At 47.7% G+C, this 25270-nt stretch overlaps 1 long non-coding RNA gene and 1 pseudogene across 6 annotated transcripts; both read right to left on the reverse strand.

The window, feature by feature from the left end:
- On the reverse strand, window positions 493–25238 carry LOC102164595. Of its 6 annotated transcripts, XR_002335503.1 has the most exons (5): window positions 24702–25238; window positions 20297–20975; window positions 10455–10783; window positions 6597–6679; window positions 493–1512 (listed from the first exon to the last, which is right to left on the reverse strand). It is a non-coding gene; the product is annotated as an uncharacterized LOC102164595 (long non-coding RNA). The 6 variants fall into 6 exon arrangements; XR_002335505.1 differs by lacking the exon at window positions 6597–6679 and having other exon boundaries at window positions 24702–25236; XR_002335504.1 differs by lacking the exon at window positions 10455–10783 and having other exon boundaries at window positions 24702–25230.
- LOC100739518 lies at window positions 16307–17340 on the reverse strand (annotated as a pseudogene).

A 25270-nucleotide genomic window follows, 5' to 3' on the forward strand; every position in this document is an offset into this window, starting at 1 on the left:
TAGAGAGGCAACATATCTCAACATCATAGAAGCTATTCATGACACACCCACAGCCAATATAATACTCAGTGGTGAAAACAGAAAGCCTTCCCGTGAAAGTCTGGAGTAAGACAAGGATGCCCGTTGTCACTACCTCTCTTCGACCTAGTATTGGAAGTCCCAGCCACAGCAATCAGACAAGAGAAAGAAATAAAACATATTCACATTGGTAGGGAGGAGGTAAAATGATCATTACATGCAAATGTTATGACACTACATATAGAAAGCCTGAAAGACTCCACACAAAAACTGCTAGAATTGATAAACAAATTCAGCAAAGCAGCAGAATACAAGATTAACATACAGAAATTGGTTGTGTTTCTTTCTTACTTTTTTTTTTTCCTTTTTAGGGCCACACCCGAGTCATATGGAAGATCCCAGGATAGGGGTCTAATCGGAGCTACAGCTGTCAGCCTACACCACAGCCACAGCACCGACAGGATTCAAGCCAAGTCTGCAACCTACACAATAGCTCATGGCAACGCCGCATCAAACGTCCCTGGATACTAGTCGAGTTTGTTACCACTGAGCCACAGTGGGAACTCCTCAACTTGCTTTTCTTTGGTGTATTTCCTCCCTGGAGGTTTAGCCAGCTGGTAAAGCAGAAGGAAATACCAGTCAGGCTTTCTTACCAGCTGTATAAGTTTCAAGCAACAGAAAACCAACTCATACCAACTTATACAATAAAAGAAATGTTGGTTTATAAACCAAGGAATCCACTGGTATATTGCTGGCTTTAGGACTGGATCAAAGTTGTAACAAGTCGGACTTTCTCTGTGAACTTTGCTTTCCTCCAAGCTGACTTTGTTACTGGGCAGTCTCTCCCTAGGTGGTGTCAACGACGGTCCCCAGTAGCTCCCAGCTACATTCTAGGAATTCTGTAACTCCATCAGAAAGCACCTCTTCTCTGATGTAGCTCCAGTAACATTCCAGGTAAGACGGCTGGTGGCCCAACAGGTTGTGTGCATATCCCTGAAGCCATCTCTGTGTCTGAGGAGTGCTGCGTTGTTCTGATTGGTCAGAGGTTGGGTCGACCCTACAGAACTATATGGGAAAGGAAAAATTATGGTACCCGACCAGAAAGGATGCTGGGTGGGCAAATCAAATATCCATTATACACACATTCACTAAACCAGGACTAAGAGTCTCTGATCCAAGTTGACTGTACCTGTGTAGAGACTGTGGGTGACCTCACGACGTGTCCTCAAAGGGCTCACTACGAAAGGCCAGTCTGGTGCCAAGGGTTGCACGGTTCTTCAGAGTAGTTATATAATAAAACATTCTCTCACAGGAAATGGCTCATACCTGGCTTGAGTCCTGTGATGGCTTAGGGCCAACTGAGAGGAGGAGGCTGGGATCCAACACCACCAGAGGACACAGTGTCAACTGCCAGTGTGGTTGGACAGGCCAGATCTGCCATTGAGAGGGCACAGGAACAAATGGCACGCAGCAGCACGGGCAAGCGGATCGTTCCTGGGGACAGACACAACATGACAGGTCTTAATGGGAGTCAGACAATTCCAAGATAGGATTCCAGACAAAGACATGAGTCTGGTGAGCAGGTAGCAGGAGCCCAGCCGCCAGCCAAAGTTCAGGGACAATCCAGCCTCAAGGAAAGGGGCAGGCATGTGCCAGTTGCAGGGGCATCAGGACACTGGGCAGGGATCAGGACTGGGGTCTAAGGCGCTAGGCTGAAGTCCATGGTGTGCGTCTGGAGTCCACAGCAGGGCCGAGTCTCAAGAATAAGACCGAAGGTCAGTTATCTGATGGGACCGGGACATGGGTTCAGACTAGCAGCAGGCCTGATAGGAAACCACCCAGTGACAGACTGCAGTGTCTTAAATTCCTCTTGCCTCTGCACATGATTCTGTCCAGTGACTACATCAAGACTGATCCTGCAGGTGCCAATGGACAGCCTCAGCTGAGGGCAAGGAGGAAGACAGAAGCTGGTCCCATAACAGAGTCTCATTGACAAAAAAATGTAAGAAACGTGCTCTCTCATTGGAACACATAACCTAATAAAAAATCAAATTGAGGAGTTCCCGTTGTGGCTCAGCAGTTAACAAACCCAACTAGCATCCATGAGGATGCGGGTTCCATCCCTGGCCTCACTCAGTGGGTTAAGGATCCAGTGTGGCCATGAACTGTGGAGTAGGTCGCAGACGTGGATCAGATCTGGCGTTGCTGTGGCTGTGGTGCAGGCCGGCAGCTGCAGCTCCGATTGGACCCCTAGCCTGGGAACCTCCATATGCTGTGGGTGTGGCCCTAAAAAAACAAAAAACAAAAAAAACAAAATGAAATTAAAAAAAAATTCAGCTGGAAGGTATTAAGAAAGATGTTAAATGACATTTCCCTCATTTCTTCTTTTCAGAGCTTAGAATAATAGGTGGCAAGTACCCTCATATCACAGGGACTCTGTCAGATCATTTATGCGTGACTTGCTCAAGGGGTGGCCTCCAAATTAGTTCCACTTTTTTTGGTCACGCCCATAGCATGTGTAAGTTCCTGGGTCAGGGATTGAACCCATGCCACAGCAACAACAATGCTGGATCCTTAACCCACTGAGCCACCAGGGAACTCTCCAAATTGGTTCTGAAATCTGCAGCCGGTTACTCCCACTTTCGGCCTGAGGAAAAAAGATCAGGAGAAGAGGCTTAAAAGTCAGGATTGCTTTGAAGAGAACTAACAGAGCTCTGTGGTTCCAGGGGAAAGTAAAGAAGAGGAACCCGTCAAGACAGGAGACTGACACCCCAGATGGACGCGTGCTGAACAGAAGACACGTGCTGAGGCCCCCGGGACCTGTCCAGAGAGCTCTTGGGACAATCCGACCAGAGCTCCGTGAGTTGGGAACTGATGTCTTTTCTTACCCGAGAGCTAGGTGACAGGCTGGCTGGAGGACCAAGGATGGTGGGTTAAGGTTTGGGAAGGGAGAGTTGGCAGAATGACTTTGAAAGGCAGTAGTAAGAGAGGATATGATTATTCCTTCCACGGGCTAAAAGGTAAGAAGCCTGAATTTGCCTTTCAGTTCTATCATACATTCGCTGTGCTAATGTAGAAAACTGATTTCTCGGCATCTCACTTCTGTCTTCTATAAAAGGCAAAATTGGAAGAGACTGCCTTTAAGTGGGACCTTCATGACTTTCCAACTCCGTAGTGTGTCTGGCTGAGCGCTACGGCGGCTCGTGGCCGGGAACGGGTTACATGCCTTCCCGCTACACCATGTCCTAGAAATTCAGGTCTCAAGCGTGCAGCACCCTCTTCTTCTACTCCCTCTTAACAAGTATTTAAAAGATCCATTATTTGAACAATTTTAAAAGAAAAAGGCACCCATCCACTAACCTGACACATTACTAATTCTATTTTGGCTAATTCCTTTCCAGATCTTGACACCGATTCACATATTTGGCCCAGCTGCAATCACTAGCACACACTTTTTGTGTTTTTACAGAGTTCCAGTTCAATACACTATGCATGACCAAGGGGAGTGAGTCTGGGGTGCTTCCAATTATTGCAGAACAGGAGCCAGCAAGGAACAAGCTGGCTTTTGATGAAACAGCCTTTTGGGGCCCAGAACTACTTTTGGGGCCCAGAACTACCTCTCTTCTTCCTTAAGCCCCCTGCCCTCTCCCCAGCAATGACAGGAACTCAAGGGGCACAGTAGAGCTAGGCTGCTGCAGCCTCTGATCTACACAACAGTCATTTTGACATTGCTTCTGGGCTAGAAATACAGGTGATCCATTTAGCAGACATCACAACAGCCACCAGAGAGTTATGCCAAGCCACTAAAATTACAGAGAAAACTGTATCAGGAGATACAGACGTGCACTGGTGATCCTGCGGTCGTCAAGACAGAAGCAAGGAACAGACCGTCTTTAGAAAGTCACAGACCATCAGCAAAGGTGGCGCTCCCCCCACCTTTCCCTAAGCCGCAGCCAGAGCAACGCCAGATCCAAGCCTCATCTGCAACCTACGCAGCAGCTCGCGGCAACGCCGGATCCTTTACCCACTGAGTGAGGTCAGGGATCAAACCAGGTCCTCACAGGCACTAGGTGGGTTCCTAACACACTGAGCCACAACGGGAAAGCTCCCCCCCTCCTTTTTTGTCTTTCTGCCTTTTCTAGGGCCGCACCCGAGGCACATGGAGATTCCCAGGCTAGGGGTCCAATTGGTGCTGTAGCCACCGGCCTACACCACAGCCACAGCAACACCAGATCCGAGCCGCGTCTGCGACCTACACCACAGCTCATGGCAAAGCCAGATCCTTAACCCATTGAATGAGGCCAGGGATGGAACCCGCAACCTCATGGTTCCTAGTCGGATTTTTTAACCACTGAGCCATGACAGGAACTTCCTTTTTTTTTTTTTGTCTTTTCCCCCTTTTTAAAATTGTAGTTGATTTACAATATTTTATTAGTTTCAGGTATACAGCATAGCGATTCAATATTTTTATAATATATTCCATTTAAAATTATTACAAAATAGGATTTCCTGTCATGGCGCAGGGGAAACAAATTCGACTAGGAAACATGAGGTCATGGGTTCGATCCCTGGCCTCACGCAGTGGGTTAAGGATCCGGCGTTGCTGTAGCTGCGGTGTAGGCCGGTGGCTACAGCTCCGATTGGACCCCTAGCCTAGGAACCTCCATATGCCACCCGTGCGGCCCTAGAAAAGACAGACTAAAAAAAAGCAGTAGTGAGGGGGGGAGATTTCCCATTGTGACTCAGTGGGTTAGGAACCCTACATAGTGCCTGTGAGGGCCTGGTTTGATCCCTGACCTTGCTCAGTGGGTTAAGGATCTGGTGTTGCCATGAGCTGCTCCCCTAGCCTGGGAACCTCCATATGCCACGTGTGTGGCCCTAGAAAAAGACAAAAGATACAAAATAAATAAATAAAATTATTACAAAATCATGGCCACATTTCCCTGAACTGTGCGGTATATCCCTGAAGTCTGTCTCTTTAATACACTGCAGTCTGTAACCCTTAACCCCCAGCCCTAGCTTGCCCCTCCCCTCCCCCCCAACTGGGACCCACCAGTTTGTTCCCTATGTCTGCGAGTCTGTTTCTGTTTTGTTACAAAAATTCATTTCTGTTATTTTTAAGATTCCACCTATGAGCGTCTTTCTCTGCCTGACCTCTTTCATTAAGCACGATGCTCCCATGTCTGCCCACGTTGTTGCAAGATGCTCCACCCACTGCAGTGCCAGCTCCTGTGTCTCCGTCTCTAGGGCCTCAGTGCTACTGACGGGAGCACTCCTGAGCCCAGGCCCAGCAAAGCCAAACCTTTTGAGAGGTCTTTACACATCCTCATCTAGGCAGAGGCAGAGATGGTCCAGACTGAGCGCTGTCCCTTGGTCTGGTTGGTACCATAGAAGCTTAAAGAGCAGAGTGATAGGGAGTTCCCTCTTTCTCTCACTCTCTCTCTCTCTTCTTCTTTTTTGGCCAATCTGTGGCATATGGAAGTTCCTGAGCCAGGGATCAAATCCAAGCCAGAGCTGTGACCTACACCACAGCTGCAGCAATGCTGCCAGATCTTTAATCCACTGTGCCAGGCTGGGAATCCAACCTGCTCCTCCACAAAGACAAACTGGATCATTAACCTGTTGCGCCACAGCGGGAACTGACAGGGAGCTCTCTTGTGGTGCAGTGGGTAAAGGATCCTGCATTGTCACTACAGCAGCTTGGGTCACTGCTGTGGCTTGGATTCTACCCTGGGCCTGGGAATTTCAACCATGGGCATACCCCCCCACCCCCAAAAAAAGAGAGCGAGAGAGAGCAAAGTGATAGGTACAGGGCAAGGGGACTAGAGAAGCAGGTAGGTAGGGATTGGTTGATGGCGTCCCTGGAGCCTGCAGGGGAGGAAGAGCCTCAGATAATTTGTAGCAGGGATGTAACGTGCTCAGATCTGTTTCAGAAAGATCCCTCCAGCAACAGTGATTTGAAAAGGGCAAGACTGGGGGCAGAGACCTGAGGTTATTATAATTCAATTAAGACATTACAATTTCTAGAAAAGCATAGGATTTAATCATTAGAAGATAAAAAGGACAAGATGCATTAGGTGACAGAGAAATACTACCCTTGGAGAGCTCCACAGGTAAAATATCTTTCTTTTTTGTGGAGTTGCCTTTTTTTTGGCATTGAACATTTTAAAGAAATATGTGTTTATATTTTTTTCTAATTACAAAAGCAACCCGTGAACATTGAAAAATTTTGAACCTTTCAGAAATATTTAATTTAAGGGAGTTGCCATTGCTGCACAGTGGAAATGAATCCGACTTGTATCCATGAAGATGCAGGTTCAATCCCTGGCCTCGCTCAGTGGGTCAGGGATCCGGCGTTGCCATGAGCTGTGGTGTAGGTCGCATTCACAGCTTAGAGCCCACATTTCTGTGGCTGTGGTGTAGGCCAGAGCTACAGCTCTGATTCCACCCCTAGCCTGGGAACTTCCATATGCTGTGGGTGCCGTCCTAAAAAAAAGAAAAAATTAATTTAGAAAGTAAAAGTTTTGCCTAATCCCACCCCTCAGAGAAAAGAGGTAACAGTATTACCAGCAAAGTACCTTTCTCACAGGTGGAGATCTTGATCTACCAAAGGACTTGAAATGCCTCACGACCAGACCTCAAAATGCAATGCTCAGCTTCCCTGAAGCACAAATGATAAAAGACTAGTCAGAGCAGGAAAGGTGTGTAGAAATAACTGGCTGAGGAGTTTCCACTGTGGCACCACGGGTTAAGGGTCCAGCTACTCTCCGTGGCATTGCCGGTTGCATCCTGAGCCTGGTACAGTGGGTTAAGAGTCCTGCATTGTTGCAGCAGTGGTGTAGGTCATGGACGCAGCTTGGATTTGATCCCTGGCCTGGGAACTCCCATATACTGTGGGTGCGGCTGAGGGGGAAAGAAAGGAAGGAAGGAAGGAAGGAAGGAAGGAAGGAAGGAAGGAATAACTGGATGACAAAGGCTAAATGCTAACGGAGCTCTAACTAATTCCCAGTTACATTCTGTGCTGGGTGCATTTGCCTGAAACAACCCAGGGCGCTTGGCTATGAGGTGGCTGGTGTTCACTTCGTGGACTAAACAGGCTCTAGAAGTGAAGCTTCCTTCTTGGTCAAGTGTTCGTATTTTGTAGTTTGCTTTTCAAAGGAGTTGTCCTGAGACCTCTAGACATAGTGGATAACAGAAAATACCTGGGCATTTTTGTGCCCATTCGTACCTGTCTGATTGGGGAGTATCTGTCTGCCTTGGGAGTTCCCTGGTGGTCTAGTGGTTAGGGCTCGACACTTTCACCACTGCAGCCTGAGTTCAACTCCTGGTCTGGGAACTGAGACCCTACATCAAGCCATTATACACCGTGGCCAAAAAAATTTGAAAAATAGCCCAAAACATTAAAAAAAATTCTGAAAAATGGCAAAAAGACCAAAAAAAAAAAAATTTCTGTCTGCCTCCCCAGAAATCTTCATGTCCTTTTGCCCAACAGTCTCAATTCTTGGAAACTCTCATAAGAAATTACACCTAGGTGTTCTTGTTGTGGCTCAGCGGGTTAAGAATCCAGCTAGTATCCAAAAGAATGTAGGTTCAATCCCTGGCCTCACTCAGTGGGTTAAGGATCTGGTGTTGCCACAAGTGGCAGCATAGGTTGCAGATGCAGCTCGGATTTGGCATTGCTGTGGCTGCGATGTAGGCCAGCAGATGCAGCTCCGATTCGACCCCTTGCCTGGGAACTTCCACATGCTGCAGATGCAGCCCTAAAAAGAAGAAGAAAAAAAGAGTTCCCATCATGGCTCAGTGGTTAATGAATCTGCCTAGGAACCATGAGGTTGCGGGTTCGATCCCTGGCCTTGCTCAGTGGGTTAAGGATCCAGCGTTGCTGTGAGCTGTTGCATAGGTTGCAGATGCGGCTCGGATCCTGCCGGTGGCTACAGCTCCACTTTGACCCGTAGCCTGGGAACCTCCATATGCCACGGGAAGCAGCCCTAGAAATGGCAAAAAGACAAAAAACAAAACAAAACAAAAAAACCCTAAAAGAAGAAAAAAAGAAATTACACCTAGATGCACAAGCTTGTGGCACAAATATATTCCACAGTTACTTATCCAAAAAAAAGAAAATGAACCAAATCTATTGCTGAACATCTAAGGAGACAGTCAAATGAACCAAAAACACTTGTTTTTTACAGTGTTCTAAGAAATTGGGGAGATGTCCTTCTGTCTCATTTCTGTCTTATCTGGACCTTTGCTATAAATGTCTGGCAACAGAGGCCCTTGGTCAGTGAATCATGGCACCGCAGTATGAAAAAAAAGTGACTCAAATGCTAATTATTCCATGAAGCCACCCCGACAGGTCCTGTCAGAACCAACCATTCATTTCTTCCAGCTACCACAGAAGCACTGAACAAGCGCTACAATCTGATTTTTTTCTTGTTACATATTTTCCTTTCTCTCTGGTAGAGGGTGAATAAAAACACTTTTTTTTTTTTTGGCCTCATCCATGGCATGCAGAAGTTCCTGAGCCAGGAATTGAGCCCGTGCTGCAGTAGTGACCTGAGCCACAGCAGTGACAATACCAGACTGTTAACCGCTAAGCCACCAGGGACCTCCTGAGGGTGATTTTTCTTTAGGGAAGTGCCTTTCTTAACCATGCACTGCGCCGTTTTGGTGCTCAGTAATAACTGCCAAATTGAGTCACCAAGGGAACTAACGTGAAAAACCGCATAGATCTTTGAGAAGAGGCAGCGCTGCTTAAGAAAAACATTAATGCTCGGAGACTGATGTCCCATACAGATTCCTTGCTGTTAAAAAATGGAGCTGGAGATCCCTGGTGGCCTGGGGGTTAAGGATTTGGCTTTGTCATTATTGTGGCTTGGGTTGGATCCCTGGCCTGGGAACTACTGCTTACCATGGGTGTGACTAAAAGAAAAAAAAAAATAGATGAGGAGATGGGGCAAAAGGAAGCAGAGCAGGTGCCCACCTAACTCTTCTTGGTGCGCCACGGAGTTTGGCCATTAGCCCACAAGCTGAGTGGGCCTTGTTCTTAAAATGTCTACTTGGAATAGCTAAGATCTCTTGAAATTTGTATCCTACGAGATTTTGTTCTTTAAACAAGCAAAAGCGATAACTCTGAACTGACACACTGTATGGTCTTGGGATGTGACAGGGTCCACATAAATGAGCTACTGGCTCAAGAAGAAGCCTCAGCCTATGAGGCATAAGAAGCAGGAGAGCACATTGGTCGGGAGCTTGGCTCTGGGGCAGGCCTGCTGGGGTCAGCTAGGCAAACTGATTTCTCTGAGCCTCAGTCCCCTCCTGTGTCCAGGGGAGGCTGGGGATGGACCTATGTCACGAGGCGATTATGAGGATTAGACAGGTTAATGTGTGGAGAGTTCTTTTTTTTTTTTTTTTTTTTTTTGTCTTTTTGCCATTTCTTGGGCCGCTCCCACGGCATATGGAGGTTCCCAGGCTAGGGGTCGAATCGGAGCTGGAGCCACCGGCCTACGCCAGAGCCACAGCAACGCGGGATCCGAGCCGCGTCTGCAACCTACACCACAGCTCACGGCAACGCCGGATCGTTAACCCACTGAGCAAGGGCAGGGACCGAGCCCGCAACCTCATGGTTCCTTGTCAGATTCATTAACCACTGCGCCACGACGGGAACTCCTGGAAAGTTCTTAACAGACGAAGCACAGAGTAAGCCCTCTGTAATTATTAGGCGTTATTATTATTACCATTAATTTCTGTTTTGGCTGTCTCGCAGCCTACAGAGTTCCTGGGCCAGGGATCAGATCTGAACTGCAGTTGCAACCTAACCACAGCTGCAGTCATGCCGGATCCTTAAGGCACTGTGCCGGGCCAGGGATCGAACCTGCGTCCCAGCACTCTCAAAACGCTGCAGATCCCGGCGCGCCGTGGCGGGAACTCCCAGGCGTTACCGTTTTTATTATCGATTTCAAGTTTGATGTGAAAAACTCCCCTGGCCTGTACCTTAATGACATTCCAGGCAGACCCTATGAACTGACTACTAAAATTCCATTCAGCGTGGTTTAAAATGTCAGTCTCTTGATTGGGCCAAAGCCCTCCCCTCGAACAAGCCAGACTCACAGCAGAGCCCACCCGGGGGCTTTTCCAGTCCTCCTCCTGCTCTCCTGCCCTGGAGGGCAGGTGGAGGCTGGGCCTCGCCTGGGACACCTCGTCCCCTACCCTGTTCTCAGGAAGCGGCCAGGGAGAGGGACACGCCGTCAGAACTCTTCTCGTGGAGCGGAGGGCCTTGTGCTGCGGAGGCTTCCCCGCAATCTAGACTCTGGCTCAGGTTTGTCCTGCTGCTGCTGTGGCCTCTGCAGACGCGGGAGCCGCCACCTGGAGGGGTGCGCGGTCTCGTGACACACGCGCTCTGTCTCCCGGCAGAGCCGCCTCCGGAGGGTGAGACTCACCGGGGCGCAGCGGAGGCCGGAGAGGAGTCTGGAAACGATGCCTGGTCCTTCCCGCCTGTCCTGACCGGCAGGGAGAGCTGACACGCCCGGTGCCCACAGCGCCTGCGCACTAACCTCCCAGGGAGGGTGTGCACCCGCCCTCGGAGTGGCTGACGCAGGTCAGGGACCAGAAGGCCAGATGCTGCTCGAAGGGCTTGTGGAGGTCAAGTCCTTGAAAGAGGGCGAACAGCGCCCAGCGGTGCTCACTGCGTGTCTGCTAGAGCTGGGCCCTTAGCACACGCTATCCGTTCTATGAGTTAAGGGTTATTCGCTCCATTTCACAGACGGCACTGTGAGGGTAAGAGGAATTCCATCAATTCACATTATGTCCAAGGGCCCTATTTCTTTCCTTTCTTTTTTCTTTTGCTCTTTTTTTAGGGCCGAACCCTCGGCATTTGGAGGTTCCCAGGCTACAGGTCAAATCGAAGCTGCAGCTGCCGGCCTACACCACAGCCACAGCAACACCAGATCCAAGCCGCGTCTTCCAGCCTACACCACAGCTCATGGCAACCACGGATTGAACCCACATCCTCATGGATGTTAGTCGGGTTCGTTACCACTGAGCTATGATGGGAACTCTGAGGGCCACTATTTCTTACTAATTTCTATGACCAAAAAAAACAAACAAACAAACAAAAAAAAAACCCCACAGAAAACAAAAAACCATAGTTAAATTCCAGAGAGGCAATGTTAACAAAGTCATATTTTGGATATTTAAGATGTAGTTCTGATTGCTAATGTTAATTTTTTTCTGAAGCAAATATATGCCTTTACTTTCAATCAATTCACAAGAATCAAAAAATGTCAAATTTTGCCATCCTTACAGTTTTTTCGCCACAGAGAACTAAGAAAAGGATGATCTGATTGTTGCTAAGTTCAATGGGCACTGTTTCTACCCTTTTAAAATGTTTCTTCTCTACATGCATGCATCTCTTCCCTTTGACTAAATTAACTTTTTCATTACTAATTTGGATATTCCATTGAATCACATGTTTTAAGGTGACTTTCCCAAGAGCTACTGAGGAAAACATGTGTTACGGTTACTCGGTGATTTGCTGATGTCTCTTGACTTCCACTGATGTCGCATCTGAGCGGTGACGCTGGCGTGGTCGAGAGATACACTCACACCAGCTCAGAAACGGGCGCCAAGGGCACAGTTAGAAGGCGACATGATAATCCTATTCATTTTTCCTTGTCTTTTCAGCAAGTTGACAACTGACTAGAAATTTAAAACTCTCTTTTTAAATCCTTAAACAAATCACTCGTCTGAAGCTTTTACTGGAAATCACTACCACCTATTCAGTTATAAATAAGGATGTACAAAAGGCCTACTGTGGAGTTCCCATTGTGGCACAGGGTAAATGAATCCAACTAGTATCCATGAGGATGCGGGTTCGACCCCTGGCCTCGCTCAGTAGGTTAAGGATCCAGCGTTGCCATGAGCTTTGATGTAGGTTGGAGACACAGCTCGGATCCTGTGTTGCTGTGGCTGTGGTGTAGGCTGGTGGCCACAGCTCTGATTAAAGCCCTAACCTGGGAACTTCCATATGCTGCAGGTGAGGCCCTAAAAAGAAAAAAAATAAAATAAAGACAGACAAAAAAAGGGAAAAAAAGCCTATTGTGTATCAGACACCAATCAAGGTGCTGGAGTCCCATGGTAACAAGCAGACAAGGTCTTTGCTTTCGTGGTGCTTAGGCCTTACCTAGGGAGATACTCAATGAATAAATATAATTCCATATGCTGTAGTGTGAAGAAAATAAGACTGTCATGGGCCAGAGTCACGGAAGGAGGGTGACACTAAATCGGAGAGTAGGGTGAGGAGGCAGCCACGCAAAGATGTGGAAAAGAGCCTCTCCAACCAAGGAACGGGCGGATGCAGGGGCTTGAGGAAACACGTGGCAAGTTTTAACGGTTGGATCCTGAGTTGCAGGCTGTCTTTCCGTCCATGCCCCACACTGCGGAGGACCCGGCAGTGGGCCCACGTAAGGCTGGCATGTTTTACTGTAACGTCTGGAAGCTGACAGGTCAGGTATGGAATAAACAGAGGTCAGGAATAAATGAAGGTCAGTTGAAGCTAAAAGTGTGCCAGGCCTACCAAGAAAATTTCCTTTCGTTTCCTTAGGAAATTTGATTGAAGCTTTTGCTTCTGGTTTTGTTGTTTGGCCACGCCCACAGCATGTGGACGTTCCCAAGCCAGGGACGGAACCCGAACCCCAGCAGCGACCCAAGCCCCTGCAGTGACACCACTAGATGCGCCACAGGGGACTCTGAGGTTTGCTGAATCAATGAAGTTACTGACGAGCAAGCAGGCGCTCCGCTGTGCTCAGTGCCTCCATGACCACAGGTTCCCGAAGTACAGCCGAAAACAACCACTTTGCGCTATTTGTGCTTCTCAACAGGGACCCCAGTGTCGATTTTCTTACATGGGTGGGTAGCGGCTTTTAACCGTGCATCAAGGCAATAGAAACAGTTTTCACGTGATTCTGTCTTTGGAAGTTTGGCACGAAATGTCATTTGACTCATTTGACGTAGAACGCGGTGCGACAGCTGCAAAGCCCCACATTCCAGCTCAATGCTTCAGTGTGGCATTTTCAGTGTCACTGAGTCCCTGGCCTTTTCTGGCTTTGACTGCCTTTTCCATAGAGAAGCTGGCACTCAGACAAATGCCCTAGACACCCTGACAAAGAGATGCTGACAGATGTCTGTCTCTCAGAGGTTCCAACTGGGCAACATTCCACACAGACAAGCTGGCCAGGAGGGCTGGTGTCTGTGTCTGCTGGGCTGTGGAAGGGTCCTCTGGTTCTGTCTCGCCAGCAGCCAAAAGGTGTGGAGAGGCCCCTAGGTTGGGAGTTCTGCCCCGGACTCAGCATGCTCAGGTGGAGAAGTGCTGAGCCAGAAGTTCCCATCATGGTGCAGCAGAAACGAATGTAACTGGTAGCCATGAAGGTGCAGGTTCGATCCCTGGCCTTGCTCAGTGGGTTAAGGACCCGGCGTTGCCACGAGCTACGGTGTAGGTCACAAACGAGGCTCAGATCTGACATTGCTGCGGCTGTGAGGTAGGCCAGCAGATGTGTAGCTCCGATTCAGCCCTAGCCTGGGAACCTCCACATGCTGCACACAAGGCCCTAAAAAGCAAAGCAAAACAAAACAGAACAAAAAACCCCAAAAAGCAAGGCATTGAGCCAGATTAACAGGGCAAGGCATCTCATTCAAGGAAGCCAGAAGTAGTGCAGCAGGCTGGAGAATCAGACCATTCTCCTCATTATTTGGCTGAGTCATGGAGCAAGTGCTTAATAAATAATTGGTCCTGCTCAGGCTCTCCTTGATACGTGTGATGTATAGATGGATGCTTAACTCAAGGAACGCACCCTAACTTGTTTGGGGAAATAGCCCACAGCTGCCAACCCTCTTCTTAGCCACTCCACCCCCACTCCAAGACTGCTTACAACTCAATCAATGAATTTTCTTTTTTCTTTTTTGTCTTTTTTTTGTTGTTGTTGTTGTTGTTGCTATTTCTTGGGCCGCTCCTGCGGCATATGGAGGTTCCCAGGCGAGGGGTCGAATCGGAGCTGGAGCCGCCGGCCTACGCCAGAGCCACAGCAACGCAGGATCCGAGCCGCGTCTGCAACCTACACCACAGCTCACGGCAACGCCGGATCGTTAACCCACTGAGCAAGGGCAGGGATCGAACCCGCAACCTCATGGTTCCTAGTCGGATTCGTTAACCACTGCGCCACGACGGGAACTCCAATCAATGAATTTTCAACTGGTTTCATCAAGTACTTCTTCTATGCCAAGCACTGTGGTCTGCTTAAGACACACGGAAATTGGAGTTCGCACTGTGGCACAGTGGGTTAAGAATCTGACTACAGGAGTTCCCATCGTAGCTCAGTGGTTAACAAATCCGACTAGGAACCATGAGGTTGCGGGTTCGGTCCCTGGCCTTGCTCAGTGGGTTAAGGATCTGGCGTTGCCGTGAGCTGTGGTGTAGGTTGCAGACGCGGCTTGGATCCAGCGTTGCTGTGGCTCTGGCGTAGGCTGGTGGCTCCAGCTCCGATTCGACCCCTAGCCTGGGAACCTCCATATGCCTCGGGAGCGGCCCAAGAAATGGCAAAAAGACCCCCCCCCCCAAAAAAAGAATCTGACTACAGAGGCTTGGCTTGCTGTGGAAGCGTGGGTTTGATCCCTGGGCAGTGGGTTAAAGGATCTGGCATTGCCGCAACTGTGCAGCTACAGCTGATTCAATCCCCGGTCAAGTAACTTCCATATGCCAAGGTTGTGGCCATTGAAATATAGATATATATACAGAAATAAAAAGACAGATTGTTTAGGATGTTATAATGGTTATCTTGGGGAATTAGAATTAGGTGGAGATATGGATAAAAAGACATTTTTTGGCCATGCCCAAGGTGTATAGAAATTCCCGGGCCAAGGAAATTCCCAGGCATATGGAAAATCCAAGCTGCAGGTGCAACGGCTCCTTAACCCACTGTGCCACCAGGGGAACTCCCAATTTTTACTTTTTGATCTTCACTATTTGAATTTTTTGTAACCATTTTTTGGCAGTGATGTTTTTTTGTAATTTAATGAAAATCTGCGCAAGTGTCTGTACCAGGCACTCTTGTGAGCTTTGGGAAGACAGCAGTGAATGAAGCAGAAAACATCCCATCTCCTTGGGGAATTTACATTCCAACTGGGGAGGCAACACAAAACAAAAAATCTATACAAATGCACTATATAATATAATGATGATTAATGACATGTCCTATGGAAAAATTAATTTTATTGTTTCCAACATGTTAATTTTTAAAAATAAAAGTGTTCATTTAAAAAAGTTATTCTGTTTTCATTTGTTCAGATAATCCTGACTCTTTAGAGACCAGGATTCTTTTCATTTTTTTGTCTTTTTTAGGGCCGCACCTGCAGCACATGGAGGTTTCCAGGCTAGAGGGTGAATCAGAACTGTAGCCATCAGCCTCCACCATAGCCACAGCAACCCCAGATTCGAGCCACGTGTGCGACCTTATACCACAGCGCACAGCAACACTGGGTCCTTTAACCCACTGAGCGAGGCCAGGGATCAAACTTGCATCCTCATGGATACTAGTCAGATTTGTTTCCACTGAACCATGACAGGAACTCTGAGACCAGGATTTTTCCTGGCCTGGGCAAATAGCAGCACTGAGAAAAACAGGCCAGAGGGCCGAGCCTCAAAGCCTGGACTGTGGCCAACACTCTCCGCCCCACACAAATGCAAAGGCGGTCTGAGCTGCCTGTGTTCTTTTGGCACAAGAGGGATGTAAATCCAGAGTGTGACCTGGCTGACCGCTCTTGACCGGAGCCCAGGCCTGTCCCCACCCAGTGTGGGGACAGGACTCGCTGCTGTGCCACTCTTTGGAGGTGCCAACTCTGCCTCCCCCACATTTGTAGCCTGCTTCTTCTGCCCAGCTTCACCAGCCGGTTTCCAGGGACATGATCCCACTGGCTCTGCGCCTGCCTCGTCTGACAGCTGCCTGAAGGCTGGGCTTAAAATTCACCCCAAATGCTTTCATCCAGCCGCCACATTCCAGCCTATTTTAGGACATCCCCTCCGGCTCCCTGAAAAAAGCGCTCTTCTTTTTCTGCTTCTAGACTGTTTCCATTCCCGGCTCAGCCTGAGGTCTCCTTACCTGGGAATGCAAAGCCTAGGGTTCCGGTTCCTGCTCAGAGCCAAGGAGAAGATGTTTTCATTCAGTTCTAGCCAAAGACGACGTCGGGCTCGATGTAATGTGAAAGAAGCCCAACAAAAACTGCATGCACACGAACACGCCAATCCTTCACAAATCTTTTTTTTATTCCAATCATGAAGATCATACAAGCCTTTCACAAAAACTTTGGAAAATACAGTACACATCGTTTCAATTTTAATAAATTCTTTTCTTTTTCTTTTTTTTGGCCACGCCTGTGGGATGGGGAAGTTCCTGGGCCAGGAACCGAACCTGAGCCACAGCAGTAACTGGAGCCACAGCAGGGACAATGCTGAGTCCCCAGCTGCTAGGCCACCACGGATTCCTCCCTTCAACGTGTGCCTGGGCTCACGTGTTTGTCAGTTATTGGTTAAACACACTATTCGTGCACACAGGACGAAATTCAAAATGTAAAATGTCACTGTTCCCCTGCTGCCCGGTCCCTCCTCCGGGTCCTCAGAGTGAATTGTTCATAGTATCCCTTTTTTTCCTCCATGAGAAATTTTATATTTAGAATTAGCCAGCTGGACTCAGTTTAGATGATTCCAACTTTGTTGGCAACATCCAAAGCTTCATAGTTGGGAACCAGTCAAACATGTGCCTCTTCTCCCCCTTAGGCCTGAGCAAGGCGTCGACTTTAGCCAGGCAATGTCATGGGGCTTCTTCACAGCCTCTTCTGCCTGGTGCTTGTTGGCCTTGACCTCCACAATGCATACAGGCACGTTGTTGACTTCCGTCTTCTTCGAGGCTGACTTGGTGGTGAGGGAAATTGATAATGGCAGAGTGGTCAAGACTGCTTCTCCCAGGGGCTCTCTTCCAAGGATATTTGGGCTGCCTTCTGAGTTGCAGTGTTCTGGGACTTGGGAAGGTGGGTGACAACCAAACGTTTTTTGTGTGGCTGTGGATTGTTCAGCACTGCTTTCTTGGCCTTGGCTTTGGCTTCAGCTTTGGAAGGGGCAGGGGCTTCCTTCTTTGCTTTCAATGCCATCTTTGTGAAAAACATAGCATCCTCTTATAATCCTTTTTATTTATGTAAAATCTGTAGAAATGTCCTGTTTTCTTTTCTGCCTCTGTGTGTGTGTGTGTGTGTGTGTGTGTGTGTGTGTGTGTGTCTTTTTGTCTTTTTAGGGCCACACCTGCAGCAATATGGAGGTTCCCAGGCTAGGGGTCCAACTGGAGCTGTAGCCGCCAGCCCACGCCACAGCCACAGCAACTGGGGATCTGAGCCGCGTCTTCAACCTACACCACAGCTCACGGCAACGCCAGATCCCCCACCACGGAGTGAGGCCAGGGGTGGAACCCGCAACCTCATGGTTCTCCGCTGCGCCACGACAGGAACTCCCAGTTCAATTAGTTTTTTGCAGTACTGTTGTATGAACTTCAGCAAATATGCAGAGTCACATAACCAACATCACAGTGAGAATAGAGAACAATTATCTGTTCAGTCAATCACTGAGAGGTAAGTCGTGAACTCTCCAATTGTAATTATGACTCAGGTATTTCTTTCTCTCAGAATTGTTGCCAGCGGTACAAAGAATCTTTTTCCAGAATTGTTTGAGTGGAGTTATTGACATGATGTATCAAGTTACTCTTTTTTCTTTTGTAATTAATCAATATTTTTATGATAAATATTTTGAAACTATAAATATTCTATTTTCATCAAACTTTAAATTTATTCATTGCTTTTAAAAATCAATATACATTAATGATGTCATATTTTATTCAATGGATTATAGCGTGTTAATATCATTATTTATTTTGCAGCTCCGATTTGGCTACTGGAGCCTCTTTAAGCTGGCTCTTGCCCTTTGACATGTGACTGCTGTTTTCTGAGCACTTCCCTGTTTCTGGCACAAGTTCCAGACTCATCATGTATTCTTCCAGGCCCCAAGCCTGTAATCAGCCATTTCTCCAAGAAGTGGAGAGTATTATTTAGAAGCAAGATCTCGAGACTAAGTATGTTTATCCTTGAAGTGTCACTGTCCTGGCCCCACCCCCGGTTTTTTCCTTTCCTTTTTTGGCCACCCCGCAGCATATGGAGTTCCTGGGCCAGGGGTCAGATGCGAGTGATCCAAACCAAAGTTGCGGCAAAGCCAGATCCTTAACCACTGTGCCCAGTCAGGGATTGAACCTGTGTCCCAGGGCTCTCAAGAAGCCACTCAGCCCGTTATGTCACAGCGGGAACTCCTCCCAGGCCCTTTTTGAGGATATACTTCATTTGCATTTACATTCATTCCTAATTCTACCTACCTACCTACCTGCCTATACTTAACCATCTATCAACCTATTTGCATCTATCTATTGAAAACCATAAAAAAAAAAGAAGAGTTCCCATCGTGGCTCAGTGGTTAACGAATCCAACTAGGAAGCATGAGGTTGCAGGTTCGATCTCTGGCCTTGCTCAGGGGGTTAAGGATCTGGCATTGCCGTGAGCTGTGGTGTAGGTAGCAGATGCGGCTCGGATCTGGCGTTGCTGCGGCTGTGGTGTAGCCTGCGCAGAAGCCTCCCTACCCACGTGAACTCCAACATTTCTGCACCAGGTTGCCCTAGTGCACTTTTCACCCAGTTTGGACTGACTCCTGGTAGCAGGCTAGTGCCACCACTGCCCCCTGTGTGGACACTCTCCTTATCCTCCTGTGGATTTGAAAATCTGCTTTGGTCGCCCTTCCTCAGGGACACCCTTACCCCGACGTGTGAAAGTGAGCTCATACCGTGGCCTGAGTCTGCCGTCCCTAGAAGGACTTGTATGCTGCTCGGGCCCTTGGCTGACCCCCGGTACCCTGGGTTTCAGAAGGGTTCCTACCACTTCTACACTGATAAGAGTGGCTCACCGTGCCCCAACTGTTTGGATAAAAATGTGGTTTAATTTCATTAAAAAAATTTTTTTGGCCAAAATCATGGCATGTAGAAGTTCCCAAGCCAGGGGTCGAACCTGAACCATGGCGGTGATAACACTGGATCCTTCATTACCAGGCCACCAAGGAACTCCTCAGTAATGCGGTTTATGCTGAACAACGGCTTTCCTTATGGGATTCCAGAATTTTGGTACATTCTAGGCATGGAGTAGAGCTGAGACCAACTTTCAATGAAAACCTTGGGTTCTGGATCTTTTTTCCTTCTCTCATTAGGGCCACACCCGCGGCATATGGAGGTTCCCAGGCTAAGGGTCGAATTGGAGCTGCAGCTGCTGGCCTACACCACAGCCACAGCAAGACCAGATTCTTAACCCACTGAGCAAGGCCAGGGATCGAACTTACATCCTCACCGATACTCGTTGGATTCTTAACCTGCTGAGCCACACAGGACCTCTGTGTGCCAGATCCCTTCATGAGCTGCTAGACAGACACGATTTCACATATGCTGTCGGTCTCTTTCTGGATGAACTAAGCATGTTCCCTTGTGATCCTACTGAGAGCTCTTGGAAGCTTGTGCCTGGTTCCCTTTGGACTTTGCCCCACATGCCTTTGCCTTTGCTGATTTGGGTTTGCAGCGTCGGGCTGTAGAAATCACAGCTGGCAGAACGGCCGTGTGCCAAGTCCTGCCACTTCCTCACTGAACGTGGGCGTGGTCTGGGGGACCTGTGACACCTGGCTGGGGCTTCTCCCCACTGGGTGCTTCTAAGGACACGCTTCTCCATTGCGCTTGGGTTTTTTTTTTTTTTTTTTTTTTTTTTGAGTTATACTTGATTTATTTATTTATTTATTTATTTATTTATTTTTGCGCTTGGGTTTTAAACTCCTATGGTGAATAGGTCTCGTCATTCTGCTGGGCTCTGACACCTACGTCGGGCTGCCCCACCTCAGGGACACTGTTCTCACACCGCCCGTGTCCAGTCTTTAGCTACTGTGACTAAAGCTGTGTGAATACTTGTGTATGAGCCTTTTTGTGGACATGTATTTTAAGCTATGCTTAACAGCGGCACTGCTGGTCATAGAGTAGGAGTTTGTTTAGTTGTATAAGAAACTGCCAGAACTTTTCCAAAGTGATGGTACTATCGAATGCTCCCTCCAGTGAGGTGTGATGACCAATGACTCTGTAACAACTGTATAAGAAAGAAAAAAGTCTTTTATAGTTACCTGTCCATGTTTGGCAGTCTTCATTCCTCCGTAGGTCTGTATTTTCTGCAATACCATCCTTTTCCTCCCACGGCATTCAGAAGTTCCCAGGCCAGGGATTGAACCAGCACCACAGCAGTCACAATACTGGATCCTTAACCCACTGAGCGAGGCCAGGGATCGAACCCGTGTGCTCATGGATCCTAGTCAGATTCGTTTCCACTGAGCCATGATGGGAACTCCTGCATTCGTTCCTCTTGTTGTTCACCCGAATGAAATGTGTCTTTTTCTCCAACCTCCTCTGGCTGTTCCAAAGATTCTTCAGTTCATCTTCGGCTGTCAGTATCATTATGATATACCCAAGTTGGTTGTTTATGTTTATCCTGCCTGGGTTTTTTTTTTTTTTTTTTTTTTTTGGGGGCTATTTCTTGGGCCGCTCCTGCGGCATATGGAGGTTCCCAGGCTAGGGGTTGAATCGGAGTCATAGCCACCAGCCTATGCCAGAGCCACAGCAACGCGGGATCCAAGCAGCATCTGCAACCTACACCACAGCTCACGGCAACGCCGGATCGTTAACCCACTGAGCAAGGGCAGGGACCGAACCCGCAACCTCATGGTTCCTAAACTGTGCCATGACGGGAACTCCCTGCCTGGGGTTTGATGAACTTTTTGATCTTTGGACTTGCTGCTTTCAACAAATCTGTAAAAAAAAAAAAAAAAAAAAAAAAAAAAAAAAAAAAAAAGAGTCATTATTTTATTTAATTTTTTTTTCATTTTTGGCCACCACATAGCAAATAGAATTCCCAGGCCAAGGATCAGATCTGAGCCGCAGTCGCAACCTAAGCCACTGTTGTGACCTAGGCTGAAGCTGCAGCAACTCCAGATCCTTAAAACACTGTGCCAGGCCAGGGATCAAGCCTGCATCCCAGCGCTCCCAAGATGCTGCTGATCTCCTTTCACCACAGCAGGAACTCCAATTAGTCATTATTTTTAAAATTACTTCAAACATTCTCATTTTTCTCTTCTTTCTAAAATTCTAATTAGACATATGTTGGACTTAGCCTTTTTCTCTCTGAGCTACAATTTGAAGAAATTTTTTCCACTGTCTTTAACTTCACTCTCCTTTTCTTTTGCAGTGTCTAACTTGATGATAAACCCATCTAGTTAATTTTTCACTCCAGGTATTGTATTTTTTAGTTCCAGAATTTGTTTTCTTCTCTTTTATGGGTTATATTTCTTTATTTGTATTTCTCATTTGTTCCCTTATTATGTTTATGGTTTCCTTTAAATCCTTGAACATATTCACAACAGCTTTTTAAAAAAGTCATTTCTGAGTCTCTCTTTTTTTTTTTTTTTTTCTTTTTTTTTGTCTTTTTGCCTTTTCTTGAGCCGCTCCAGCGGCATATGGAGGTTCCCAGGCTAGGGGTGGAATCGGAGCTGCAGCCATTGGCCTACACCACAGCCACAGCGACGCGGGATCCGAGCCCCGTCTGTGATCTACACCACAGCTCACGGCAACGCCAGATCGTTAACCCACTGAGCAAGGCCAGGGACCAAACCTGCAACCTCAGGGTTCCCAGTCAGATTCGTTAACCACTGCGCCACGATGGGAACTCCTCTGGGTCTCTATTGAAGTTCCCAGGCTAGGGTTGAATGGGAGCTGCAGCTGAGACCTATGCCACAGCCACAGCAACACTGGATCTGAGCTGCATCTACAACCTACACCATAGCTTGCTGCAACAACTGTGGCTGTGGCACAGGCCAACGGCTACAGCTCCAATTCGACCCCTAGCCAGGGAACTTCCATATGCCACAGGTACGGCCCTAAAAAGACAAAAAAAAAAAAAGAAAAAAAAGACAAGAAATAATAAATGCTAGAGAAGATGCGGAGAAAAGGGAACCTTGTGCACTGCTGGCATGGATGTAAATTTGTGCAGCCTGGCATTCCTGTTGCGGCGCAGCAGAAACGAACCTGACCAGTGTCCATGAGGAGGCAGGTTCCATCCCTGGCCTTGCTCAGTGGGTTAAGGACCCAGTGTTGCCATGAGACGCAGTTTGGACCTGGCATTGCTGTGGCTGTGGTGTAGGCCATCGGCTACAGCTCTGATTCAACCCCTAGCCTAGGAGCTTCCATATACCACAGGTGTGGCCCTAAAAAGCAATAAATAAATAAATAAATTGGTGCAGCCACTATGGAAAACAGGATGGAGATTCCTCAAAAAATTAAAAATAGAACTGACATGTGATCTAGCTGTTCTACCTCTGAGTATTTATTCAAAAAATACAAAAACTAGATGGTAACTAGTGGTGACCACTTTGTAGTGTATACAACTATGATTTTTTTTTTTTTTTTTTTTTTGTCTTTTTAGGATTGCACCTGTGGCATGTGGATCCCAGGCTAGGGGTCAAATCAGAGCTGTAGCCGCCGGCCTACACCACAGCCACAGCAACACCAGATCCGAGCCACGTCTGTGGCCACAGCTCACAGCAATGCAGGATCCTTAACACAACTGAACCAGGGGCCAGGGATCAAACCTGCATCCTCATGGATACCAGTCAGATTCGTTTCTGCTGAGCCATGACAGGAACTCCCAAGTATGGATTTGTAATGTACAACTGAAATTTATATAATGTTATATACTAATATTACTTCGATTAAAAAAAATTTGAGTTTTGCTCCATAGGCAGTTAATTTACCAGTGCATCAAAGAAATACTTTGAATCTTTTATTTTCTGCACCTGCAGCATGCAGAAGTTCCTGAGCCAGGGATCAAACCTGCACCACAGCAGTGACCCAAGCCACTACAGTGGTAATGCTGGACCCTTAACCCACTGAGCCACGAGGGAACTCCTTTTTAAAATTAAAAATTTTTCTTTGAGTCTGATTTTTAATTTATATTAGTGTGTATCTAAATAGCCTTTTCTTTAGGTTTAGACTAGACCTGATATTAAGCCTTAGCCTCTCTGGGGTCTTTTTTTTTTTTTTTTTTTTTTTTTTTTTGGTCTTTTTGCCTTTTCTAGGGCTGCTCCCACGGCATATGGAGGTTCCCAGGCCAGGGATTAAACTGGCACCTCCACAGAGACAAGCTGGATCATTAACCCACTGCACCAAGCAGGAACTCCTGTTTTTAGGTTTAGAGTTTGTTTTTTGGTGTAAAATTTTTTTTAGTAAAATATATCAAGTGTTTAAAAGTGATTTTGCAGGAGTTCCCTTGTGGCTTAAGCAGATTAAGGATCCAGTGTTGTCACTGCTGCGGTGTGGGTTGGATCCCTGGCCCAGGAACTTCCATATGCTACAGGTGCAGCCAAAAAAAAAAAAAGGTTGGCTTGTTTAAGAAGACCTCTATACAGGAGTTCCCGTCGTGGCGCAGTGGTTAACGAATCCGACTAGGAACCATAAGGTTGCGGGTTCGGTCCCTGCCCTTGCTCAGTGGGTTGACGATCCGGCGTTGCCGTGAGCTGTGGTGTAGGTTGCAGACGCGGCTCGGATCCCGCGTTGCTGTGGCTCTGGCGTAGGCCGGTGGCTACAGCTCCGATTCAACCCCTAGCCTGGGAACCTCCATATGCCGCGGGAGCGGCCCAAGAAATAGCAACAACAACAACAACAACAAAAAAAAGACAAAAAAAAAACCAAAAAAAAAACCAAAAAAAAGAAGACCTCTATACAAAAGACAGTGACTTTCTTATGTATTTTTCTATATATTTTCTTTGGGGGGTGGGGGTAGCCTTGGCTGTGGCATGCAGAAATTCCCTGGCCAGGAATCAAACCTGCCCCATAGCAATGACCCAAGACATAGCAGTGACAACTCCAGATCCTTAACCTGCTGAGCCACCAGAGAATTCCTGTTTTGTTTTTTATAATTATCTCTTGGAATTTGTTTTTGAATAAGCATTGTCCACGTTATTAGTCTCTCCATAATTATCTATGGTTCAAAAGCTATTTAACAAATTTACTGAATGTCCACTTAGGTGTTGGCCCTATCAGCTGCTCGGGGATACAATGGTGAACAAAAGGACAAGGCCCTTTACCTTAACAGAGCTACCACTCCAGAGACGGAGGCAGACGATAAACAGGTAAACAAATAATCCAAGTAATTACTGCTTTTAAGGACGACCATGGAGGAATTAAGTGGGAAGCTACGTCTTAAGAGTGGTCACTGAATGTCTTAATATAAGTAGGCCAAGGATGTGTACATAAAACAATTCCATTGAATGGACATTATTTACTTAACCATTCTTTAGTGTCGAGTTTTTAGACTGCTTCCACATTTACCATCACACTAATAGGTAATCCTGCTACGAATAGTTCTCTCTGTATGTTTACGCCCACGGAGTAGTCTTCCAGAAATGTAATTCCCGGATAGGAACACAGTATTTTTACTGACATTGCCAAGCCGCTTTCCAGGGGGAATTCCGACACACTCACCAGCGAGGAAGCGGAATACCGCTCCGAGAGGCGAGGTGGCGAAGTAACCGTCAGAAAAGGTACGTCTGGGCTCAGCAAAAGGAAAAGATAAACGAGCTGACCTGGATTTACAAGTGAGGGGTGGCAGGTGATGACATGGCAAAGCGTTTGCTTGGGAACAAGAAAGCCGGATTCTAAAGCCATCGCGGCCACCCTGTGACCTCCCCAGGTTACAGTCCTCGAGCTCCAGGTTGCTGAAACTCGGGGTTCGGCTCAGGCTCTACGTTTTTCAACATCTTCAGACCAAGCACCATCTAGCCCCTCCAACGTCTAGGCAGCTTGTGGGACTGGCGGACAAGCGCGCGGGCTAATCGGCGTCCGCCGCGAAACGCCAACTAATCACACCGCGCCCTTCCGGCCGCGGGGACAAAGGGATTGCAGCGCGTGCGGCCGCACTTCCGGACACTTAAAGCGAAGCAGCAGCCGCCGGCTTCCCGGACTCGCTCCGGCGGCCCCTGGTGCGCTGAGTGCGCATGCTCCGCGCAGTCCCGGGGCGGGGCGGGCGGCCACGGGGCGGGCGGGGAAGCGGC

Source organism: Sus scrofa, chromosome 9 (assembly GCF_000003025.6).
Source record: "Sus scrofa isolate TJ Tabasco breed Duroc chromosome 9, Sscrofa11.1, whole genome shotgun sequence".
In the NCBI taxonomy this organism is placed as follows: domain Eukaryota; kingdom Metazoa; phylum Chordata; class Mammalia; order Artiodactyla; family Suidae; genus Sus; species Sus scrofa.